At 42.0% G+C, this 24,073-nt stretch overlaps 1 long non-coding RNA gene across 1 annotated transcript in view; it reads right to left on the reverse strand.

Moving 5' to 3' along the window:
- LOC129035435 (uncharacterized) overlaps positions 1-22,843 on the reverse strand; it is a 98,962-nt gene extending 76,119 nt beyond the window's left edge. Inside the window, exon 1 of the long non-coding RNA XR_008502189.1 lies at positions 22,750-22,843. This is a non-coding gene — a long non-coding RNA (uncharacterized LOC129035435). The remainder of the gene's footprint in view (positions 1-22,749) is intronic.
- Between the last annotated feature and the right edge of the window lie 1,230 nt (positions 22,844-24,073).

The following is a 24,073-nucleotide window of genomic DNA, read 5'->3' on the forward strand; positions in this document are numbered from 1 at the left end:
GCCTCCCGAGTAACTGGGATTACAGGCGTAAGCCACTGCACTGGGCTCTCAGTGACAAGGATTTTGAATCAGGAAGAGATACATTCTTGAATTTTCATTGTCAACACCCATTATGGAGCCATGTGGAAGACAGACCCTAGGACAGGAGCAAGACAGGCTGGGAGGCTGGTTAGGAGCTGCAGCAGAAAGATGATGGGGGCTTGACCAGGTGGCAATGTAAGGGGTGAAAAATGGTCAGATTTCGAATGTAATTTTGAAAGTGGAGTTGATGGATTGGTTGTGGGGTGGGAGAGAAAGAAAGCAAAGAAGACTTCTGCTTTTTCCCCTTCATGAGTAGGCACAGGAGGCAGTAAAATGCCAAAACAAAATATTAAATTTGCCTTATTAGATATCTAAGTAAGATGTCTCATTGAATAAATGAGTCAGGGTAGAGCTCCATGCTGAAAGTCTAATTGGGGTTTACCAGCATATATATGTTATTTAAATCCATGGAAATAAACAGTCATTTGGAGCTGCGCTGTCCAACACAGTAGCTACCAGTAGCTACATTTCCTACGAAAATGTACCATCTGAATTGAGATGTACTGTAAATGTAAAATATATCCTGGCTTACAAAGACTTGGCATAAAAAATGTAAAATATCAGCCGGGCACGGTGACTCACACCTGTAATCCCAGCACTTTGGGAGGCCAAGGCGGGTGGATCACTAGGTCAGGAGTTCGAGACCAGCCTGGTCAACATGGTGACCCCCGTCTCTAAATATACAAAAAATTAGCCAGGCGTGGTGGCATTCACCTGTAATCCTAGCTACTTGGGAGGCTGAGGCAGGAGAATTGCTTGAACCCTGGAGGCAGAGGTTACAGTGAGCCGAGATCGTGGCACTGCACTCCAGCCTGGGTGACAGGGCAAGACTCTGTCTCAAAAAACAAACACAGTAAAATATCTCATTAATAGTTTTTAATGTTGATTAACATGTTGAAAAGGTAGTACTTTTGATAACCTTGGTTAATAAATATATTATTAAAATTAGGCCAGACGCGATGGCTCACGCCTATAATCCCAGCACTTTGGGAGGCCAAGTTGAGTGGATCACTTGAGTTCAGGAGTTTGAAACCAGCCTGGGCAACATGGCAAAACCTTGTCTCTACAGAAAACACAAAAATTACCTGTGCGTGGTGGCACATGCCTGTAGTCCCAGCTACTAGGGAAGCTGAGGCAGGAGGATTGCTTGAGCCTGGGAAGCAGGGGTTGCAGTCAGTCAAGATCATGCTGAGAGGTGACAACGTGCTAACAGCCCTGGCTCGCTCTCGGTGCTTCCTCAGCCTTGGCTCTGCTCTGGCCGTGCTCGAGGAGTCCTTCAGCCCGCCGCTGAAGGGCTGGCCTAGGCCAGAGCCGGCTCCCTCTGCTCACGGGGAGGTATGGAGGGAGAGGTGCCGGTGGGAGCTGGGGATGCACGGGACACTCGCGGCCTGCCCGGTTCCGGGTGGGCCCGGGATTGGTGGGCCCCGCAGTCGGCCCAGCTGGCCGGGGCCTACTGGGCTTGATCAGGGTACCAGCTCTCTCTGGGCTGCTGGAGTGCCCGGGGTTAGGTGCCGCAAAGTCCCGGTTGCGAGTGCCACTGAGAGGTGAAGCTGGCTGGGCTTCTAGGATGGGTGGGCACTTGAACTTTTCTGTCTAGTTAAAGGTTTGTAAATGCACCAATCAGCAGTCTATGTCTAGCTAATCTGGTAGGGACTTGGAGAACTTTCCTGTCTAGCTAAAGGATTGTAAAGGCACCAATCAGCACTCTGTCAAAATGGACCAATTAGCTCTCTGTAAAATGGACCAATCAGTAGGATGTGGGTGGGGCCAGACAAGGGAATAAAAGCAGGCCACCTCAGCCAGCAGCGGCAACCTGCTTGGGTCCCCTTCCACAGCGTGGAAGCTTTGTTCTTTCGCTCTTTGCACTAAATCTTGCTGTTGCTCACTTTTTGAGTCTGCGCCACCGTTATGAGCTGTAACACTCACTGCGAAAGTCTGCAGCTTCACTCCTGAGGCCAGCAAGACCACGAACCTACTGGAAGGACCAAACAACTCCAGATGTGCCGTCTTTAAGAGCTATAACACTCACTGTGAAGGTCCGCGGCTTCATTCTTGAAGTCAGTGAGACCAAGAACCCACCAATTCCGGACACAATGCCATTGCACTCCAGCCTGAGTGATGGGAGTAAAACCTTATCTCACATAATAACAATAAATTAATTAAATTAATCTCACTTTTAAAAAAAATGTCGTTAGTAGAAAGCTAAAAATTCCATATGTGGCTCACGTTACATTTCTACTGGATAGCGCTTAGCTTTAAACAAAGAGTGAGTATAGTAAAAAAAGAAACTTTTGAGGATTCAACCGATGGGGCATTCCATGATGTAGCACTTGTGAAGAGAGGGACCTTGGTGTAAAAAGGACTGAAAAGGAAGCAGCCTCAGAGGGAAAACACCCAGGAGGATGTTGTGTTCTGGAAACCAAGTGAAAAAAGAGGGAGCCAGCATTTCAGAGGCTGCTGTGAGGTGATGTGCAATGTGGACTGGAAACTGACCGTTGGATTTAGCAATGTGGAAGTTGTTGGTGTCCTTGTTGGTTTCAGTGCGTATGCATGTGGCAGGGCGGGGTGGGAATAGGAATGGCATGAAAAACTCATCAGAGTTGACTAAAAAGGGAATTTAGGTAGGGATTAGAGCATCAGTTATAGAAATTTGGCCCTCCAGAGGAGCAGAATAATGGAGGTGCCAAGGAATAAGGGTTCAAGGGAAATATTGTTTGGTTAAGGGAAATATATATTTTAAAGTAGCTACTTTTTATTCTCTATTAAGATTTTGACCTAAGTAAATCATGTGGCAAATATCTATTAGCTCACAGGCATCTTCTAATTTTATTTTATCAGAAATAAGAAATGCTAAGAATTTTAAAGGAGTACCCGTATTTGTGAACAAAGTGGTCTAGGATTCCAAAAATCTGTTTTTAGGGTTGCTAACATTACTACCACAATGGATTGTACACAGTTCCCTAAAACATAGAATTGTGACATTATCTGTGTTGCAGGGCAAGTGTGTGAAATTCCTGAACTTTGGAATAGAACATAAATGCTAGACTTCTTGTATTACATTTTGATTAATTGTCGTATCTTATTAATCTTAACAGTACTTAGTGTAGCTCATGGCACATAAAAAATGCTTAATATGATTGAATGAATGAAGATAATCTCAGCGTCTGAAATACCGAAGAGCCTAGCAGTACCCAAGAATTTACCAACAGATGGCACCATGCTGTTTCCCATAAGAGCTTTTATAGAAACAAAGTTAATATGACATTCAATTCCAATTTCAAGTGCTGGTTAGGGGTGGAAATGGAATCCTCAAGAATATATTTTACGACTTTAAATTTTATAGCTGAATTATTAAAGCATGTTCATATTTTTTTCTCTTATAAATAGCTAAATTATCTAAGTTAGGCCCTTTCCTTAGGTCAGAGCTTGAAAAGAAAGTGAGATTGATTTGTAGATCGGACAAAGAAAGTACCCACAGGTTATTATTATTAAAATATTTGTGAATACTAAGAAGTCGAGTTGCACAATCCATTCTCCCTGAGAGATTAAAATCCTTCAATGACAGTAAAAACAAGGATGTTTTGCATACATCGGCTCCCGGGCATGATGTTTTAGAGAGCAAATGTTGCATTTTGCAGTTCCAGTGTAGACTGGAGGTGACAAGGACCAACCTAAACATTCAGTGTGCTAGACAAACCAATATGGTCTTCACATACCATGTGTAAAATATTCCCTGGAGGGCCACATGTAAACAGAGCTCCCACTGTGACCCTCATTACCTTTTCTGTAGAAGTAATTATGACTTTCATAATTTTCTATGCCCATTATTTAACCTGCAGGTCTGAGAAGTGGATGGATGTGTTTTAGGACAACAGTGTGGTGAAAAGGCCACAGCTTGGCAGCTCTTGTAGCATGGAGAGTCACACACAGGACAGACAGGGCAACAGCCGTGGCACGAGCAACCTTACAGTATTAATCATCTACTTAACCGTTTGAGAAGAGTGCCTGCTGCCACTTTATCTATCTATTATCTATCTATCTATCTATCTCTCTCTCTATCTTTTTTTTGTTTTTCAAGATGGAGTCTTACTCTATTGCCCAGTCTGGAGTGCAATGGCACGATCTCAGCTCACTGCAACTTCCACCTGTCGGGTTCAAGCAATTCTCCTGCCTCAGCCTCCTGAGTAGCTGGGACTACCGGCACGTGCCACCATGCCTGGCTAATTTTTTGTATTTTTAGTAGAGACGGGGTTTCACTGTGTTAGCCAGGATGGTCTCGATCTCCTGACCTCATGATCCGTCCACCTCGGCCTCCCAAAGTGCTGGGATTACAGGCGTGAGCCACCGCGCCTGGCCCTACCTATGTTATCTGTGTACCTATGTATCTATGTATCTATCTATCTAATCTATCTAGTCTCATCATGAAGTCTCTATCTCAGATGTAGATACAACCCACAGATAAATGCAACTGGCCAAAGCTAAGAAAGTAGGTGCTTTTGAATTGGCTGGGCCCTGCCACAATGGAGCAAGACAGGAGATACCCAGAGTTCCTGGTCCCTCCTTGGTCTCTTTTCCTTTGTGAGCCTGGTGACTGAGGTTTCAGGAAGACTCAAGCAGGGCTAGTTTGGCACCCCCTGGAGGGTTAGTAAGGTCTACTTAGGTACTGGTATTGTGTCCAGAATTGGTTCCTTCTGGTGAGTTCTTAGTCTCGCTGACTTCAAGAATGAAGCTGCAGACCCTCACGATGGGTGTTACTGTTCTTAAAGATGGTGTGTCAGGAGTTTGTTCCTTCAGATGTGTCCGGAGTTTCTTCCTTCCAGTGGGTTCGTAGTCTCGCTGACTTCATGAATGAAGCCGCAGACCTTCGCAGTGTGTTACAGCTCTTAAAGATGATGTGTCTGGGCTGAGCACGGTGGCTCATGCCTGTAATCCCAGCACTTTGGGAGGCCAAGGCGGGCTGATCAAGAGGTCAGAAGATTGAGACCATCCTGGCTAACGCAGTGAAACCCTGTCTCTACTAAAAATACAAAAAATTAGCTGGGTGTTGTGGCGGGCACCTGTAGTCCCAGCTACTCAGGAGGCTGAGGCAGGAGAATGGCGTGAACCTGGGAGGCGGAGCTTGCAGTGAGCAGAGATTACACCACTGCATCCAGCCTGGGCAACAGAGCGAGACTCCGTCTCAAAAAAAAAAAAAAAAAAAAAAGATGGTGTTTCTGGAGTTTGTTCCTTCAGATGTTCAGATGTGTCTGGAGTTTCTTCCTTCCAGTGGGTTTGTGGTCTTGCTGACTTCAGGAATGACAGCCCCTCACAGTGAGTGTTACAACTCATAAAGATAGTGTGGACCCAAAGAGTGAGCAGCAGCAAGATTTATTGTGAAGAGCAAAAGAACAAACCTTCCACAGCGTGGAAGCAACCCAAGTGGGTCACTGGCTGCTGGCTGGGGTGGCCAGCCTTTATTCCCTTATCTGGCCCCATCCACGTCCTGCTGATTGGTCCATTTTACAGAGTGCTGATTGGTCCATTTTTACAGAGTGCTGATTGGTGAATTTACAAATCTTTAGCTAGACACAGAGCCCTGATTGGTGTGTTTACAATCCTTTAGCTAGACAGAAAAGTTCTCCAAGTCCCCACCTGACCCAGAAGCCCAGCTGGCTTCACCTCTCAGTATGTCTGATATAGCACATACCTTGCCAGTAGGGTTATCAGTGAATTTCTTGAGACTAACACCACTCTGAACTTTCAAATGTATGCCCATAAATGACTAAACGTTTAAATGGTGCCTTAGATATTCTCTCCATGTTCTCTTCTACCTGAGTACACTCCTCAATTGCCTTTGTGGGCTTTTCCCATCTTTCTTTTATTGGGGGCCCACCCCAGGGATTGGTCACCAGTCTACTCTAATTCACTCATTGACTAAGTTACTATGAAGATTCTAGACTTCTTTCCTGAGCTACCGCCTCCTCCCTCTGGCACCTGAACCTCTCTTCCTAAATGTTCCGTTAGTATTTCAAATGCAGTATATGTGAGGGGAAAACACCTCATCATTCACTTCCCACATCTACTGCTTTTTTGAATTGACCTTTCTTGTGTACGCACTATATTTGAAAGGTTTCCAGTATCATATTTGTACTTTAAAAAAGACCATAACTTAGGTAAGTTAAGATGCATAATTATAAAACAGATACTCATGAAGACTTCCCTCAACTTTGGAATGAACACATTAACCAATATGATTGCATCTGTGTAGAGCTTCACTCCCTCAACCTTTTGACTCCTTCTCATAGCATATGAGTTTCCTATTGCCTCTGTAACAAATTCCCACAAATTTAATGGCTTAAAACTGCAGAAATTTATTATCTTGCAGTACTGGAGAGCAGAGGTATAAAGTGGGTCAGCAGGGCTGCATTCCTTCTGGGGGCTCTGGAGTTTATATGTGGGGGAGAAGCCATTTCCTTGCCTTTTCTAGCTTTCCAGGCTGAAGCATTCCTTGGCTCATTGCCCCTTCCACCATCTTCAAAGCCAGCATCACATCTTCAAATTGCTCTTTCTATATTTCTGACCTTTGCTTCTGAAACAAGCCCAATTTTCCCATAGAACTGATGTTTATGGTTTCTTTTGAATAAACATAGAAATTGACCCTCCCAGTCTTAAAACTTGCAAAAGTTACATTTTTCTCACCTGAGTTGCTTTCTCAGGAAACCAAGCATCAGGCCTCCCAGATAATATCAGGGAGCTGAAATTGACCAAATCACTGCATCTGGACAATGAAACGCCAGACCCCCCACCTGTGATGGTTGCCTGACCAACCACCTGCTGCCTGTTGACAACTTCTTCCTTACCTCTCCCTAATTCCTGTTTTCCCACACATGCTTACATTTCTTCCCTGCTATATAAACCCCTAATTTTAGTCAGTCAGGGAGATAGATTTCAGGCTCTCATTTCCCATCTCCTTGGGATAGATTTGGATTTGGACCTATCAGGAGATGGATTTCACACTGATCTCCCATCTCCTTGGCTGCAGCACCCAATTAAAACCTTTTTCCCTGGCAATATTCATTGTCTCAGTGATTGGCTTTTTGTGTGGTGAGCAGCAGGACCTAGACAGAACCCCCGGCATTTCAGTAACACTTGCATGACCATCTATCCTCTCTGACTGACCATCCTGCCTCCCTTTTAGATTACAATGGGTTCACCCATGTAATCCAGGATAATCCTCCCATCTCAAGATCCTTAACTTAATCACACCTGCAACGTCCGTTTGCCATGTAAGGTAACATAGTCACAAGTTCTGGGGATTTGGACATGGACATCTTTGGAGAGTCATTATTCTCTTACTACACATAGTAATTACCACTATCCTGAATTGTGTTACAATTTCTTTGTTTAAGATCGCATCGCCAAATAGGGATGTATCTTAACATTTTATTATTACATTTTCTTTGTTTTAGAACTTCATAAAAATCATAAAATATAATATGTAATCTTCTATTTGCTTACTTAATATTATTACTCTAAGATTCACTCACATTACGTGTAGTTCATGTATTTGTATTACTGTTTAAAACATGCTGTTAATGTACCTAAAATTATTCACCCATTCTGTAGTTGATATAACTAGTACGCTACGAATATTCTTGTCTCCTGGAGAAGGAATGTGCATGGGTTTCTCTAGAGTTTATATCTAGGAGTGGAATTTCTGGGTTATAAGTTATACTAAAGGATAAAATAGTGGCAAATTACTTTTTCAGTTATTTGACACTCCCAACACGGTACTATAAATGTTACAGTTTTTCCATATCTTTGCCAACAAGCAATAGAGTAAGTCATTACTATATAGTAAGTTGTTTCATTTTTAAAATTTGAACGTTTCTATTACTTATGGGAGGAAGTATCTTTTCATATGTTTTCAGCCAATTGTGATTCCTCTTTGGATAAGTGCTTATTCATGTAGTTTGCCTATTTTCCCCCTCTTAGGCCTTCTTTATATATTTATTAGATAAATCCTTCATTGGTTAGTTGTATTATGAATAAACAGCCAGACTGTGGCTTGTCTTTTTTAAAATTTTTTTTATAGTGTCTGAAATAACACAAAGAATCAGATTGTCAAATCAGACTCACACAAGTCAGAGTCTTACCCAGTATTAAGCTTTACTAATACAGGATACAGGTAATTTTGAGATGAAGCAAGGGAGGTCTAGAACCATCAGCGTCACTCTTCAGATCCTTAACTGCCCCACCGGATGCACTCTGTGCCCATAATTAATATATGAGGTCTCTAAGCAATGTGTGAGATTCACTTCTCTCATATAGAAGAAGGCTATTTGGAAAATAAAATGTACCCAATGATGCACCACAAATCTATAAATCTCAAATTTTGTTTACCATGATTAGTTCTAGATAGCCAGATACATCCTGCTAAAAGCACCCCATAGATAAGGAGCATTCTATTCACAAATTCCATTCGTTTGCCAAGATGTCTGTCAGTTGCATGTTTACAAGAGTAGGCCATCTTTCCTGGTCCCTGCTCCCCATTCCCCAGCTGGAGATAATGGATTGCAGCCCTGCTGCTTAACCCTTTATTTCCCAATGTCTTTGATTAATATGTGTGATGTAAGGGAAGAATCCAATGTGTTTTTTTCTCTACTTGTAACCAGTTGTCTCAGTAACATTCGTGGAATTCTATGAAATCTTTTTTTTTGAGACTGTAATCTATATGATACCCAATATTTGAAATAGACAACATTTGGGGACTTGCTTTATGAATTAGTATGTGGTCAAGATTTGAAATATTTCATTTGTGTTGGAGAAGATTGTGTATTCTTTCTAAAAGTTATTATTAATCTACTTTTTAATTGACAAATACAAATTGTATATATTTATGGTATACAATGTATTTTGAGATATGTAGACATTGTAGAATGGCTAATCAAGCTAATTTACATATGCATTACCTCACATACCTTTTTTTGCGGTGAAAATACTTAAAATCTATTTTCTTAGCAATTTGCACATGTACAATACATTGTTATTAACTATAGTCACCGTGTTGTACAATAGGTATCTTGAAGACTGTACTCTTTAACTGTTAGAGGCAGGGTTCTATAACTGTCTAATAAATCCAGCTGATCAATCTCGCATTTTTCAAATTTTTACTTCACAAATCTTCACGAAGATTTATTGTGTTCTTAACTTATGAATAATTGAGATAGATGCGTTGAAATATCTCAGTATGTTTGCTATTTCGCAATATTTCTCTGTGATTCTATTGATTTTTCTCTCTATATGTGAAGGTTTCATTATTGAGTGCATACAAGTTTAAAATTATTCTTTATCTTGGGTGAATTTCTTATAATGTAGTGATCCTTTCAATCCTGAATAATGCCTTTTGTCTCTGAATTTATTTTTCTGCTATCAATATAACTATATCAGCTTATCAGCTTTTTAAAATTAACATTTGTCTCACCTTTTTTTTTCCTTTTGCGTTCAATATTTAGCCCTTGTGTTTTAAGTGTGTCTCTTATAAAGGAACCTATATATATTTTTTTTCTGTTTTTCTTCTGGTCAGAAAATCTTCGGTTTGTTTAATCAATTTACATTTATTGTGATTACTGACATATATATGCAGTGGTGTGATCTTAGCTAACTGCAACCTCCACCTTCAGGGATCAACTGATTCTCTCACCTCAGCCTCCCAGAGTAGCTGGGACCACAGGTGCGTGACATCATGCCTGGCTAATTTTTATATTTTTTTGTAGAGATGGGGTTTTGCCATGTTGCCAAGGCTGGTCTTGAACTCCTGGCCTTGAGCAATCTGCCTGCCTCAGCCTCCCCAAAATGCTGGGATTACAGGCCTGAGCCACTGTGCCTGGCCTTGAACTTGTTTCTATCATTATTTTTTCTGCTTTTCTTTTAAAAATTGATTGAATTTTGTTTTATTACAGTTTTCTATTTCATTTCTTCCCCACCTACTGGATTGAAAGTATAGACACAATTTCTATTTTTTAGATAGTGTATTTGAAATATTATTACTCATATTTAACAAGCATGAATAAGTAGTGGCAAAGTTCATGTCTTAGCCCATCTCCTGAACAATAAGATTAATTTAGGACATTTTGATTTCAATCACCCAATTTTCTTTTTCTTAGGATGTCTTGATTCTTCCTTATTCTTGAAGTATAGTTTTGCTGGCTATATAACTTTAGATTGACAGTCATTTTCTCTAGACATCTTTGAGATTTTACTTTGCTGTCTTTTGGCTTCTATTATAGCTGTTGAGAAGTTGGCTGTAAGTCTAATTGTCCTTTCTTTATAGGTTATCTGTTTTTTCTCTCTGCTTGCCTTTAAGCCCTCTTCTTCTTTTGTATTCTGAAGCACCATTAATATATGTGTCAGTATTGATTTTTTTTTTTTTTTTTTTGAGATGGAGTCTCGCTCTGTTACCCAGGCTGGAGTGCAGTGGAATGATCTTGGCTCACCACAACCTCTGCTTCCCGAGTTCAAGCGATTCTCCTGCCTCAGCCTCCCAGGTAGCTTGGATTACAGGCGCCCGCCACCACGCGCAAGCTAATTTTTGTATTTTTAGTAGAGACGGGGTTTCACCATGTTGGTCAGGCTGGTTTTGAACTCCTGACCTGAAGTGATCCACCTGCCTTGGCCTCCCAAAGTGCTGGGATTACAGGCGTGAGCCACCGTGCATGGCTGATTTTTGTTTATTTATTTTGCTTAGCACGTGTTTTAGTTTTTTGTACGTGTGAACTTATATCTTCTATTATCTTTCTGGAAAATTCTCACCCTTTATATCTTTAAATATTGCCTCTCTTATTATTTCTAGTTTTTCTTTCTGGAACTCAAAATAGGTATATGTAACATCTCTCATTCTATCTTTAATGTATCTTAAACTTTTGTTCATATTATCATCTCTTTATCTCTCTGTACTGTATTCTAAAAAATGTCTTAAAATCCATCTTCCTGGCCAGGCACAGTGGCTCACATCTGTAATCTTAGCACTTTGGTAGGCTGAAGTGGGCAGATGGCTTGAGCCCAGCAGTTTGAGACCAGCCTGGGCAACATGGTGAAACCCCTTCTGTACAAAAAACACAAAAATTAGTCAGGTGTGGTGGTGCATGCTTGTAGTCCCAGCTACCCGGGAGGCTGAGGAGGGAGGATCACTTGAGCCCAGTAGGTTGAGGCTGCAATGAGCTCATGATCACACGACTGCACTCCAGTCTAGGCTACAGAGCGAGATTATCTCAAAAAAAGAAAAATCCATGTTCCAGTTTATTATTTTCTCTTCACCTGTGTCTACTCTACTATTGAATACATGTATTATGTTTTATATTTTGACAATTGTAATTTCCACTTTAAAAAAGTTATTTGGTTATTTAATTTCACTTAATAATTTTAATACACTTTCTCTTCATGCATGCTCTTTTTTTTTTTTTCTTTGAGATGCAGTTTCACTCTAGTTGCCTAGTCTGGAGTGCAATGGTGCAATCTTGGCTCACCGCAACCTCTGCCTCCTGGATTCAAGCGATTCTCGTGCCTCAGCCTCCCTAGTAGCTGGGATTACAGGCACCTGCCACCATGCCTGGCTAATTTTGTATTTTTAGTAGAGACGGGGTTTCTCAATGTTGGTCAGACTGGTCTAGAACCCCTAACCTTAGGTGATCTGCCCATCTCAGCCTCCCAAAGTGCTGGAATTACAGGCGTGAGCCACCGCGCCTGGCCACGTGCTCATTTTTTTATTCCGTCTTTCTTTTTTTTTAAGCTATTATACACAATGTTTTAATACCACCCTGTATCAGATAATTCCAACTTCTGAAGTCTTCGGGATTTTAAATCTATATTTTACATGTCTGCTGTCTCTCATTTATGGCATTTCCCCCGCAATGTGTTTGTTTATCTTTGATTGTGAGTTCTTATTTGTTTGAAGACATTATTTCTGAGAAGACAGGGCATTTGCTTCTTCTAGTTACTAGGGCATCTGAATTCCCTGTGACGAATTCGCATCCTTCCAGTTTCCCTGGACTGTTGTGAGAGTTTCACGTTCAGCTCCAACACCCGGCAGCTAGCCCAAGGCTTGAATTCACCAAGACAGTACATCAGGGTGAAGTTTGCATGTGGTTATTGCCAAAGTTTTCTTTTCTTGCTTTTGAGAATAGTCCTTCATCCTGAGATCCCAGTAATGCATGAAGCATTTTGTTTTCATGACTGATCTACTTGTTTGTAGTGGAGGACCTTGCAGAGTATTCGACACACTATATAGGACATGGACTTGCATTTCCTTTTTCAGGAAATGCCACTCAATCTGGATGTTAGTCTAGAAATACTTGCAAACATATCTACCTTAGCTTTTCCAGGTCTGGCCTAAGCAATTTCTCATGGATCACTCAGAATCTTCCACCTAGACTCTGATTTTCTGACTCTATGCCTTCTAATGTACCCTCTACAATGTCACTAGACTTAGGGACTAGACTAACCTTTTAAAAAATATAAACCTCATCATGCCATTTCCCTGATAAATATCATTCCATGGCTTCCCGTCACATTCTAAATAAAGATAAAATTTCTTAGCATGGTCCCCAGGTCATCATCTCTCTCTAGCCTCCCATTAAAACTGGCCCAATTGTCCCATAGAACTGATTTCAATCATCCAGTAGAACTGATGTTTATGGTTTCTTTCAATAAACATAGAAATTAACTCACACAGTATTAAAACCTAAGAAACTTACATTTGCTTTATCTGAATTCCCTTCTCAGGAAACCAATCGTCAGATCTCCCAGATCATATCAAGCAACTGAAACTCACCAGATCACTGCATCTGGACAACGAGATGCCAGACCCCTCACCCTTCATGATTGCCTATCCGACCGCCTGCTTCTTGTTGACCAACTCATCTTCCTTACTCCTCCCTAATTCCTGTTTTCCCACACATGGTTACATTTCTTCCCTGCTATATAAACTCCTGAATTTAGTTGGTGAAAGAGATGGATTTGAGACTGATCTCCCATCTCCTCAGCTGTAGCACCCAATTAAAGCCTTCTTCCCTGGCAATACTCATTGTCTCAGGGATTGGCTTTGTGTGGCAAGCGACAGGACCTAGACCGAAACCCTGCCATTTTGGTAACATCATGTGTCTCATACACCCCTTGACCCAGCATTACCAACCTTGTAGCCTTTCCAGAATGGTCTCTGCCCTCTTCCAGGGCAAAATGACTTCTCATTAGCTGTAAGTTATCAGATCCCTTTGTTTAAAAGTCTGTTTATTCTTCCTCCTAAGTAATGACTCTGCTTTGAAGACCAATTATTTTTCAACTCACAACATTTGTGAAAGCTGAATATTACACAAGTGGGAATGAAAGAAGAAATCCCCAAAGCCAATTTTAATATACTTTATAACCAATTTATTACTGAAAAAAATTCTAATTGTGGGAAGAACTATCCAAGGATGAAAGCTTAATTAAACTGTGATCCTGGAAGCCTGAGCTTTTTAATTAAAAAAATGAAACTGTAGAATAACACTCTCTCCAACACTCACACATTTTAGACTGTCAGCCAGGTTAAGGTGTGTGTAATGTTCAGTGTGAAGGGGCTGTTTGAGATGCGTAATTCTTTTGCTTACTGCAAATCTGTCAAGTAAGTTAAAAACTGTAGGCTCCTGGGCTCCCCAAAGTAGAAGGTAATCAATATATTAAATCTAAAACTTAGTTAGATTTAATAAGAATGTTTGGTCAATTGAGTAAGAACAAAAAAGATTATTTTTTGAGAAAAATCTATCAACTTGAATTTTTGTATCACATAAGTAAAACAATCGATTGATTAGATATTTCCCATTGTTCTCATTGTGCAGCAGTCTCAGAGTGAATAGACAACTCAGGCGATGGATTTGGACTCTGGAGTCATGAGAACAAGAGCACAGAATCAGTAGATTTGGCTTTATGACCTTGGGCTAGTTACTTATATTCTAAGTCTTCTCGTAGAGTCGATGGTGACAATTAAACAAGTTAACACATAGCAAATACCTACCATAGTATCTAACACAAAGTAGGAACTTAAAAATGATTTAGAAGACTGGCGGAGTGGCTCGCACCTGTAATCCCAGCACTTTGGGAGGCTGAGGAGGGGGGATCACTTGAAGTCTGGAGTTCAAGACCAGCCTAGCCAAATGGTGAAACCTCCTCTCTATTAAAAAAAAAATTAACTGGATGAGGTGGCAGGCGCCTGTAACTCCAGCTACTCAGGAGGCTGAGGCAGGATAATCACTTGAACCCAGGAGGCAGAGGTTGCAGCAAGCAGAGATTGTGCCACTGCACTCCAGCCTGGGCAACAGAGGGAGACTCTGTCTCAAATAATTAAAAAAACCAAAAAAGACTTAGAAAACTTCCACACCAAAGAGTGTAATACAAAATTAACTGCCATTTTGTGACCTCTATTTGGAGGGAAATAATTTTTTTTAAAAACCGTAGAAACAACTCGGCTGGATGCAAATTTAAAAAGCAATCACGAGGTTATCGTTAATGAATAAAAACACCAGTGTTCACTAATTATCACCATTTTATATGAAGTTCTTCTAAAAAGAGTGTTTCTTGTATGAATAAGTTATTTTTATTTCTTATAATGAAACCTCTGAGGTCTAGCCATACCATCAAAATGTTAAAATATTTTCATTCAGTTAAATTATGTAATGTGAAAATGAATGATGGCCAGGAGACTGATGGCCAGTGTAATTCTGGTGAGAAATTATGTTGCACACATTGGTTTATTTAGTTAGAATTTTCTTTGGGTAATAAAATTAATGTTATATAAAAATTAGTTGTATCTAACCTCATGTAGACTGCCATAAATGACTCTTGGAAGTTCAACATCCTGAGCAACTGTGACAAATCCCACGGAAGGCAATTTTACAGTAAACCAGGGCTACCCAAGACCTGGTGAGAATGAGTTGTTGTGGATGACTGAAGGCTCCAGATAGCTGATATAAAATAGCAAAACAATGAATACTTTATTTGGATTGGAATATTTTCTAACTGTATCATACATTTCTTTCTTTTCTTTTTTGAGATGGAGTCTCACCCTGTCACCTGGCTGGAGTGCAATGGCACGATCTCAGCTCACTGCAACCTCTGCCTCCCAGGTTCAAGCGATCCTCCTGCCTCAGCCTCCTGAGTAGCTGGGATTACAGGCACGCACCACCACACCCAGCTAATTTTTTGTATCTTTAGTAGAGACAGGGGTTTCACCATATTGGCCAGGCTGGTCTCGAACTCCTGATCTTCTGATCTGCCTGCCTTGGTCTCCCAAAGTGCTGGGATTACAGGCGTGAGCCACTGCGCCCAGCCTATTTTCTTTTCCCTCCCTCCTTTTTTCTTTTCTCTTCTTTCTTCTTTCTTTTTTCTTTCTTTCTTCCTTCCTTCCTTCCTTCTTTCCTTTCTTTCTTTCTTTCTTTCTTTCCTTCCTTCTTTCTTTCTTTCTTTCTCCTCTATCTCTCTTTCTTTCTTTCTTCCCCCCCCCCCTTTCTTTCTTTTTCTTTCTCTTTTTGAGACAGGGTCTTGCCCAGCCTCTTTTCTTTTCTCCCCTTCCTTCCCTTCCTTCCTTCCTTCCTTCCTTCCTTCCTTCCTTCCTTCCTTCCTTCCTTCCTTCCCTCCCTCCCTCCCTCCCTCCCTCCCTCCCTCCCTCCCTCCCTCTCTCTCTCTTTCTTTTTTTCTTTCTTTTTCTTTTATGAGACAGGGTCTTGCTCTATCACCTAGGCTGGAGGACAGTGACAGAATCATAGCTCACTGCAGCTTCAACCTCCTGGGCTCAAGGGATCCTTACTCCCTCAGCCTCCCAAGTAGCTGGGACTACAGGCACACACCACCACACTCAGCTGATTTTTTAAATTTTTATTTTTTATGTTTATTTTTGTAGAGACAGGGTCTTACTATATTGCCTAGGCTGGTCTTGAACTCCTGGGCTCAAGCAATCCTCCTGCCTCAGCCTCCCAAAGTGCTGGGATTACAGGCATAAGCCACTACACCCAACCTATTTTTTTTTAATTATTAGGCAGATCATATATGGATTATAATGCAAGTTTTTCTGGATGACTCATGATGTATCCTTTTTTGGCCTGGATGCTAAGGAATCAGACCTTGATCTTGGTATTTGAATTATTCCCTCCATGTCACTCTGGGTTCACTTTTCTTCTTATGGATTTGCCAAAAGCACAAGACATTAATTCCATTGACTTGTCACAGGGTGTTGTTTTGGCAGCAATACTACCCAGGTCCACAAAGATGGTGGCTAGAGCAGGTCCATCACACACCAACTTCTCCTCTTGCCATTTATCCAGAGTCTGTAATCTGGTCTCTGTGTTCATACAGTGTTCAACCAGAAAAAGAACTCAGGGGTCTGGGGAGGGGGCATAAAGAACCATGGTCCTTGTCTTCACCAATTTCTTCTGGTCAGTTGAATGTATTTTGCAAATCTGGAAGGATCTCACTCAAAATGCCCAGGTCAGATATTCATTGTTTATCTTAGATGTATGATGCCATTTCTCCTCTAAGTGCTAGCAAGCTGGGTGTGGCGGCGGAGTCAGTATGTTAGAACTGGCCTTGGTTGCTGCCATTGCTACATTAACTTGCATCATAAATGAGTAAGAAGGACAGATAAATGAAAATACCTAAACTTTTAAAAGGGATCTAGGACATGAGTTTGAAAACTGTGGCTTCTGGGCCAAATCCAGCCTGCTACCTGTTTCACATTGCCCACAAGTTATGAATGATTTTTACATTTTTAAATGGTTGAAAAAAACTTCACATAAGAATAATGTTTTGTGGCCGGGCGCGGTGGCTCATGCCTATAATCCCAGCACTTTGGCAGGCTGAGGCGAGTGGATCACTTGAGGTCAGGAGTTCGAGACCAGCCTGGCCAACATGGTGAAACTCTGCATCTACTAAAAATACAAAAAATCAGCTGGGCATGGTGGCGAGCGCCTGTAGTCCCAGCTACTTGGGAGGCTGAGGCAGGATAGTTGTTTGAGCCCGGGAGGCAGAGGTTGCAGTGAGCTGAGCTTGCGCCACTGCACTCTAGCCTGGGTGACAAAGTGAGACTCTGTCTAAAAAAAAAAAAAAAAAAAAAAAAAATTTGTGATAAGTGAAAATTACATGAAATTCAAGTTTCGGTATCCATAAATAAAGTTTTATTGGAACACAGCCATGTCCATTCACTTATGTATCCTCCATGGCTGCTTTCATACCATAACCTCAGAGTTGAGTGATTGTGACAGAGACCATATGGCTGGCAAGGCCTAAAATATTTACTCTTTGGCTTTTTACAGAAAGTTTGCTGACTACTGGTCTAGAAGAATAAATTTTCTTTGTTTTCTGCTTAGAAATTCCTTTTTTGGACTGAGAAGTAGGGCTATTTCCATGCTTATACAGGCTTATCCACTCTTATAAATAATGGTGAACAACTGTCTTCACATCTCATGGTTGAAATACCAAGTATATTTGTGCATGTGTGTGTTTATGTACACAGGCACTAAGTATTTACAATACCTAAGTGTATTTCAATCTGACCATCACATGTGATGATAATTATTAACATAAATTATTCTTGTGAAAGGATAATGTTTATTAAATTAAGTCAAAAATTTTAACAATACAATTTTCATAACCTTCCCCCTATTCAATCAAGGGCATCCACTTGCCTCCAGATGTTTAGAATTTGTTAAAACAGGAAAGAGGAAGAAAAGGTCAATGCTCACGTTTTGGCTACCAATTTGGAATTTCTTTTGTAAGTTCATAGGGAGACAATGGTCTTGAGACTGTTGAACATTTTCTCAATTCCTTAAGCTCTCCTTTATGTATTAAGAGCTATGCCTGTGTGACTTTGGTTTATTAAAAGTGATAGGTAGCATGCCTGTAATCCCAGCACTTTGGGAGGTTGAGGTGGGCAGATCACTTGAGGTCAGGAGTTTGAGACCAGCTTGGCCAACATGGTGAAAACCTGTCTCTACTAAAAATACAAAATTAGCCAGGTGTGGTGGCATGCATCTGTAGTCCCAGCTACTCAGGAGACTGAGGCAGAAGAATCACTTGAACCAGGGAAGCAGAGGTTGCAGTGAGCTGAGATCGTGCCACTGCACTCCAGCCTGAGCTACGGAGACTCCATGTCCAAAAAAAAAGTCATAAGAACTCAGTAAATGATGTCAGGGAAGTTCCTGATCCATGGGAAGAAAAGGGAAAGCCTGTCCCTGTTGGCCCCAGTGGAGTGTGTGGTAAAAGAAGGGGTACAAAGTTAAGAAGCAATTGGTGAGACAAGTGTATTCTGGTTACTTCTTTCCAAGTCCATGTGAGACGGGAGGGTAGCAGAAACTTCATGGTAAGGTCAAAAGCAGAGTGGGGTTTGCCTCTTTCTCTATTTCGGCTCTTGGGGGAGTCAGCCATGATGTGTGGCCCTGCTTGCTGCCAAGTGAGGAAACCAGTTAAAATGTCAGTGAGAGGTGGCCAAGCAGATAAAGAGATTCAACTAGCACTTTGGAACCTGTCTAGGTTTGTGTGGATTGTGGAGGGATTTGAAGGGTTCCTCAAGCTGTATGGGGAAGCATGGAAGATAGCTGATGTGCCGGCTGGTGGCTTTGCCATGGTGTATTAGTACATTTTCATGCTGCTGATAAAGACATGCCTGAGAATGGGAAGAAAAATAGGTTTATTGGACTCACAGTTCCACATGGCTGGGGAGGCTCACAATCATGGCAGAAGGTGAAAGGCATGCCTCACTTGGCAGCAGACAAGAGAAAAGAGCTTGTGCAGGGAAATCCCCTTTATAAAACCATCAGATCTTGCAAGACTTATTCACTATCACGAGAATGACCCACCCCCGTGATTCAATTACCTCCCATAGGGTCCCTCCTACAACACGTGCGAATTGTGGGAGTTACAATTCAAGATGAGATTTGGGTGGGGACACAGCCAAACCATATCACATGGTGCGGGTGATTTACCCTGTGGTCAATGACCAGGGGTCAACTGCTCATTACAAGCTAGACACGGGTGCAGGGAGGATAGCAATATCCACAGCACCCGTGAAAGCCAGAGTGGGGCAGGCTGGGAAGGGAGGGTCATGGGCCCTTTCCAAGCCTAGAAATAAACCAAGTGTTTGCCAGCCACAGACTTCTTCAGTGGACTCCTCCCAGAAACCGGGTCAGACTAGCGCCCCTGCAGAGGCAACAGTGAGATCCGGAGAACAGCGATGGCAGTCAGACTCTCTTGCCCTCCCAGGGCGAGGTAAACTACTTCTGTCCCCTACCCCTTACACTCAGGGGTGAAGACCAGGGTGCAAAACAGCCCTCATAAAGAGATGAGTCTCAAACTAACTGAATAAATAATCCAGAGAAGCTCTCTTAAAGTAGAAGAGTCTGATACACTTTTTTTTTTTTTTTTTTTTTTGAGACAGAGTCTCGCTCTACCGCCAGGCTGGACTGCAGTGGCGCGATCTCGGCTCATTGTAACCTCCACCTCACGAGTTAAAGCGATTCTCCTGCCTCAGTCTCCTGAGTAGCTGGGACTACAGGCATGCGCCACCTCCCCCAGCTGATTTTTGTATTTTTAGTAGAGACAGGTTATGTTGGCCAGGATGGTCTCAATCTCTTGACCTTGTGATCCACCCGCCTCAGCCTCCCAAAGTGTTGGGATTACAGGCATGAGCCACTGCGCCCAGCCTGATACACTTTTAATTAACCACTTTAATTCCAAGCATGCGTCCCAACCATCTCTCGTATACTCTAATGCCTAGCAAGAAGGAACAAAATATCAGTAGTAGAAAAAAAATTTTTTTAAAGAACCTATGAATAGTAATATGCTAAATTTTTGACGCTTCTACTCTATTCAAATTTGTCATGCAGTTTTGTTCGAAGCAGTGACTTTCGAATGTTTTGATCATGTCTCTCAGTAAAAAACATATTTTATATCACTACCAACAACATATGTTCATACACATAAAACATCATGAAATCAAATCTACCTTTAATTTGTTGTGTGATGTACTCTCTATTTTCTAGTCTTCTCTAGGTTTGAAAAAATGCCATTTTTGTTCCATTAAATTGATTTCATGACCCATCTGATATGTTGTGGCCTACAGCCTGAAACACACTGCCCCAAAGGCCTAATGAGGTGGATGGAACATCTCATTATACATGATACAGTTCCGGATGCTGTGCTTTCACATCCTTCTGTTTTCATAGCTTCACTGTCCCAACAACTACAGGCAGCAGCCATTTATTAAAGCGCTCTCCATAATATTTATCATAGCAGTCAAGATGCCTTGAGTTATATGTGATCAAAACCCAATCCCAGGCAAGTCGCAGTGGCTCACACCTGTAATTCCAGCACTTTGTGAAGCCAAGGTGGGAGCATCGCTTGAGCTCAGGAGTTTGAGAGCAGCCTGGGCAACATAGCGAGATCCTGTCTCCACAAAAACATTTAAAAATTAGCTAGGTGTGGTGGCATGTGCCTGTGATTTCAACTACTTCGGAGGCTGAGATGGGAGGATCACTTGAGCCTGGGAGGTAGAAGCTGCAGTGAGCTATGATCGCAACATTGCACTCTAGCTTGGGTGACCCTGTCTCAACAAACAAATAAACAAACAAACAAGCAAAAAAAGAGCCCCTCAAACTCCAATCCAGACTGAATTAAGCTGAAAGTCAGTGTATTGTCTTATGTCATAGGAATGAGCAGCACAGTGTTACCTGCAAGTGCAACTGGGTCCAACATTTTAGGTCTCTCTCTTTTGCTTGTCTTGCCTCTGAGTTGGTCTTATTCTCACTTAGGCCTAGTCTACAAGGCAGGGAGCATGTCTTTGACTCCCCCAAGCACACGGTTCATAATGCAGAAGGAGAAGCCCCACCCAACCCCACTGTCCACATAACACATCTTGTGGACAGATGGGCCCAGAGAGATAAGGAATTCTGATCGCTTCAGCAAGATCTCAGGCCCAACCCTTGGCCAGGAGTGAAGCACTGATTGACAGTCCCTCTAAGCCAACACAGAATGGGAGAAAGTCAGGTACTCTTATTAGAATAAGGGAGAGGAATTCTGCTCAGACCAGGAGAAAAATCAAGCAAGATAGATTAGAAAGATAGGTCCTGTATGGCAGATGCAAATCATTCTCATATCAATAAAGTAACCTAAATTTAGAACCGGAGAGTAGGTCAGGCACAGTGGCTCACACCTGTAATCTCAGCACTTTGGAAGGCCAAGGCAGGTAGATTATTTGAGCTCGGGAGTTTGAGACCAGTCTGGGAAATGTGGTAAAACCCTGTTGCCACCAAAAATGCAAAAAATTAGCTGGGCGGGCTTGGTGTTGCGTGCCTGTAGTGCCAGCTACTTGGTAGGCTTAAGCGGGAGGATTGCTTGAGCCCGGGAGGTAGAGGTTGCAATGAGCCAAGATGGCACCACTGCACTCCAGCCTGGGTGATGGAGTGAGACCCTTTTTAGGACGAGGGGAGGGGTGTAGCATATACACTAAAGAGTTACTGAATCTTGGCTAGGTGCAGTGGCTCACGCCTGTAATCCCAGCACTTTGGGAGGCTAAGGCAGGTGGATCACCTGAGGTCAGGAGTTCGAGACCAGCCTGACCAACATGGAGAAACCCTATCTCTACTAAAAATACAAAAATTAGCCAGGCATGGTGGTGCATGCCTGTAATCCCAGCTACTCGGGAGGCTGAGGCAGGAGAATCGCTGGAACCCGGGAGGCGGAGGTTGCAGTGAGCTGAGATTGTGCCATGGCACTCCAGCCTGGGTGACAGAGCAAAGCTCTGTCTCAAAAAAAAAAAAAAAAGAAGAGTGACTGAATGTCAGTCTTTGACAGGCTTAACTGGAATAACATTGCAGACAGCTACAACTTTGGTTGCTACTTCAGTTCCAATTCAAGTAGAGAAACCAAGAAAGATGCTAAGAACAAGTTTTCTTTTTGTCTTTGATGACAAAAAGTACATTAAAGAAGTACAAAATGAGGCTGATTACAGAATGAGTGGTTGAACAAAATCAGAAGGTGGAAATATGAAGCAGAAAGAATCCTCAAAGTACAATTCTGATGATAGGATGAAGGGCATGCCAGGTGTTAAGCATTTTGAATCGTCATTTATGAAGACAGCACTACTGACCCATTTGCTGTGGGAGGGTATCACGTTGACTTCACTTGCCGCACTGCATAATCTGATTGTATCTATTACATCCAACTTTTCTGGCTGATGTCCTTGAATAACTCACAGCAGGTGTTTGCAAGCCAGGGTCAAGTGTGTATTCTGTACTCCTGATACAGAGGAAACGTCGTTGACCCACAGGAACGGAAATCAAGACCTTTGCCTTACTGGCCCTTTAAGTTACCAACAGAGCTAACCAAACCCAGACTACCTGAGAAGGAGAAAAATTAAAATAAAAGATACCTTTGGCAAGCAATTACGTAACAGCTTTCAAAAAAGAACGCTGCAAAAATGTAAATCATTTCCACATGATTTACAAACTTTAAAGGTGACTTAAAAATTCTCAAAACATTCTGTTATGGCTGGTAAAGGTGAAAAGGGAAGTAAGAAGACAGAAACAAGACAAGAGCCCTCTGTGTTTTCTTTCTCCTCCATAAAATATTTCCCCCACCAAAAGCACACATGGCCGCTGAGCAGCAACTTACCATTTTTCCAGGGTCAGTTCACTTTTCGTGCTGCTCTAAACCCTGCTGAAAGCCAGCTCCTCGGGGAGCCCCAGGAATGGGGGCTGGCCTCTCTTCAGTCTGCAAGCACTCAGAAGGAAATGCCCCTTGCTGAGAAAGGGGTGGTGTTAGGGGAGAATCCATCTACTGTCAAGGAAATTTCAATTAAATGTGGATGCCAATTAATTTAATTTATATTTCTGCATGAAAAATGTCATTCTATTATACATGCACTGGAAGGATGCCAGGAGCCCATGTTAATAAATTACATCTCTACCGACATAATATGGAATCACAGACTAATCAGATACTTATTAAATGCCCACCTGTGCTTGGGGCTACACCTTGTAGAAATCCAGCTGAAATAAGGTCTGTCCAGTAAGGCCTGTCCTTACACTGTGATCATCTGACACCCACTCTTATCCTCCTCTTCTCCTAGCTTTGGGCATATCTCAGGAGAACAACTGTAAAAATGCGTAATCAACATTCAATTGCCAGTCGTTATGAATGGGCATATTTAATGAATAAGGGAATGAATGAAGGGGAACTGTAAATAATCTATTCAAATTAATCAGGGAACAGGTCTACTCTGGTTAGCAGGAAACTTGCCATGATTATTTGATTACGGATTCAAATCAGCTGGTGGTGGGTAATAATAATACCTACCGCTTATGAAGTGCCAACCCTGTGCCACACTTCATGTTTTATTTTGCATCCTTGCTACATGTTTTATTTTGAATCCTTACAATAATCTTTCAAGGTAAGGATTACTCCCTCCCACACCCCTCATTTTAGAGACACAAAAGCTGAAGTGCAGTACCCAGAAATGACCTTGCTCAAGGTCACGTGGTTAGTACGAGGCACACTCTCCTGTCCTGGCCGATTTTCTTTGCATCATACCTCTGTTCTCTAGGACAAGTGTCACTACTCTCTCCATGGGGGATGGGCTGGTGACTGCCTTATTCTGGCAGTGCTGACACACTGGACAGTTCTTCATACACTACAGTTATGATTAAATCACCAGGAGATGACTCTGTAATACCCCCTGCCTGGGAATTCATCCTGCTCTTCTCTGCTGAAGTTCTGTATAGTCGTGAAACGGATGTCACTCAGTTGCAACAAGTTCTCGAGTAGCCACTCATTGTTTTAGCCAGTTATTTATTCAGCATTCACTAAGCACCCACTATGTGCTAGGTCCTAGGATCCAATAAAGTAAAAGGAGGTCAGACTAATGGGGAAGACAGATGCCCTAACACAAAATTGTAATGTGTGTGGTTTAATACTATGGAATTGCTAACGTTCCTTT

Source organism: Pongo pygmaeus, chromosome 3 (assembly GCF_028885625.2).
Source record: "Pongo pygmaeus isolate AG05252 chromosome 3, NHGRI_mPonPyg2-v2.0_pri, whole genome shotgun sequence".
Lineage (NCBI taxonomy): Eukaryota > Metazoa > Chordata > Mammalia > Primates > Hominidae > Pongo > Pongo pygmaeus.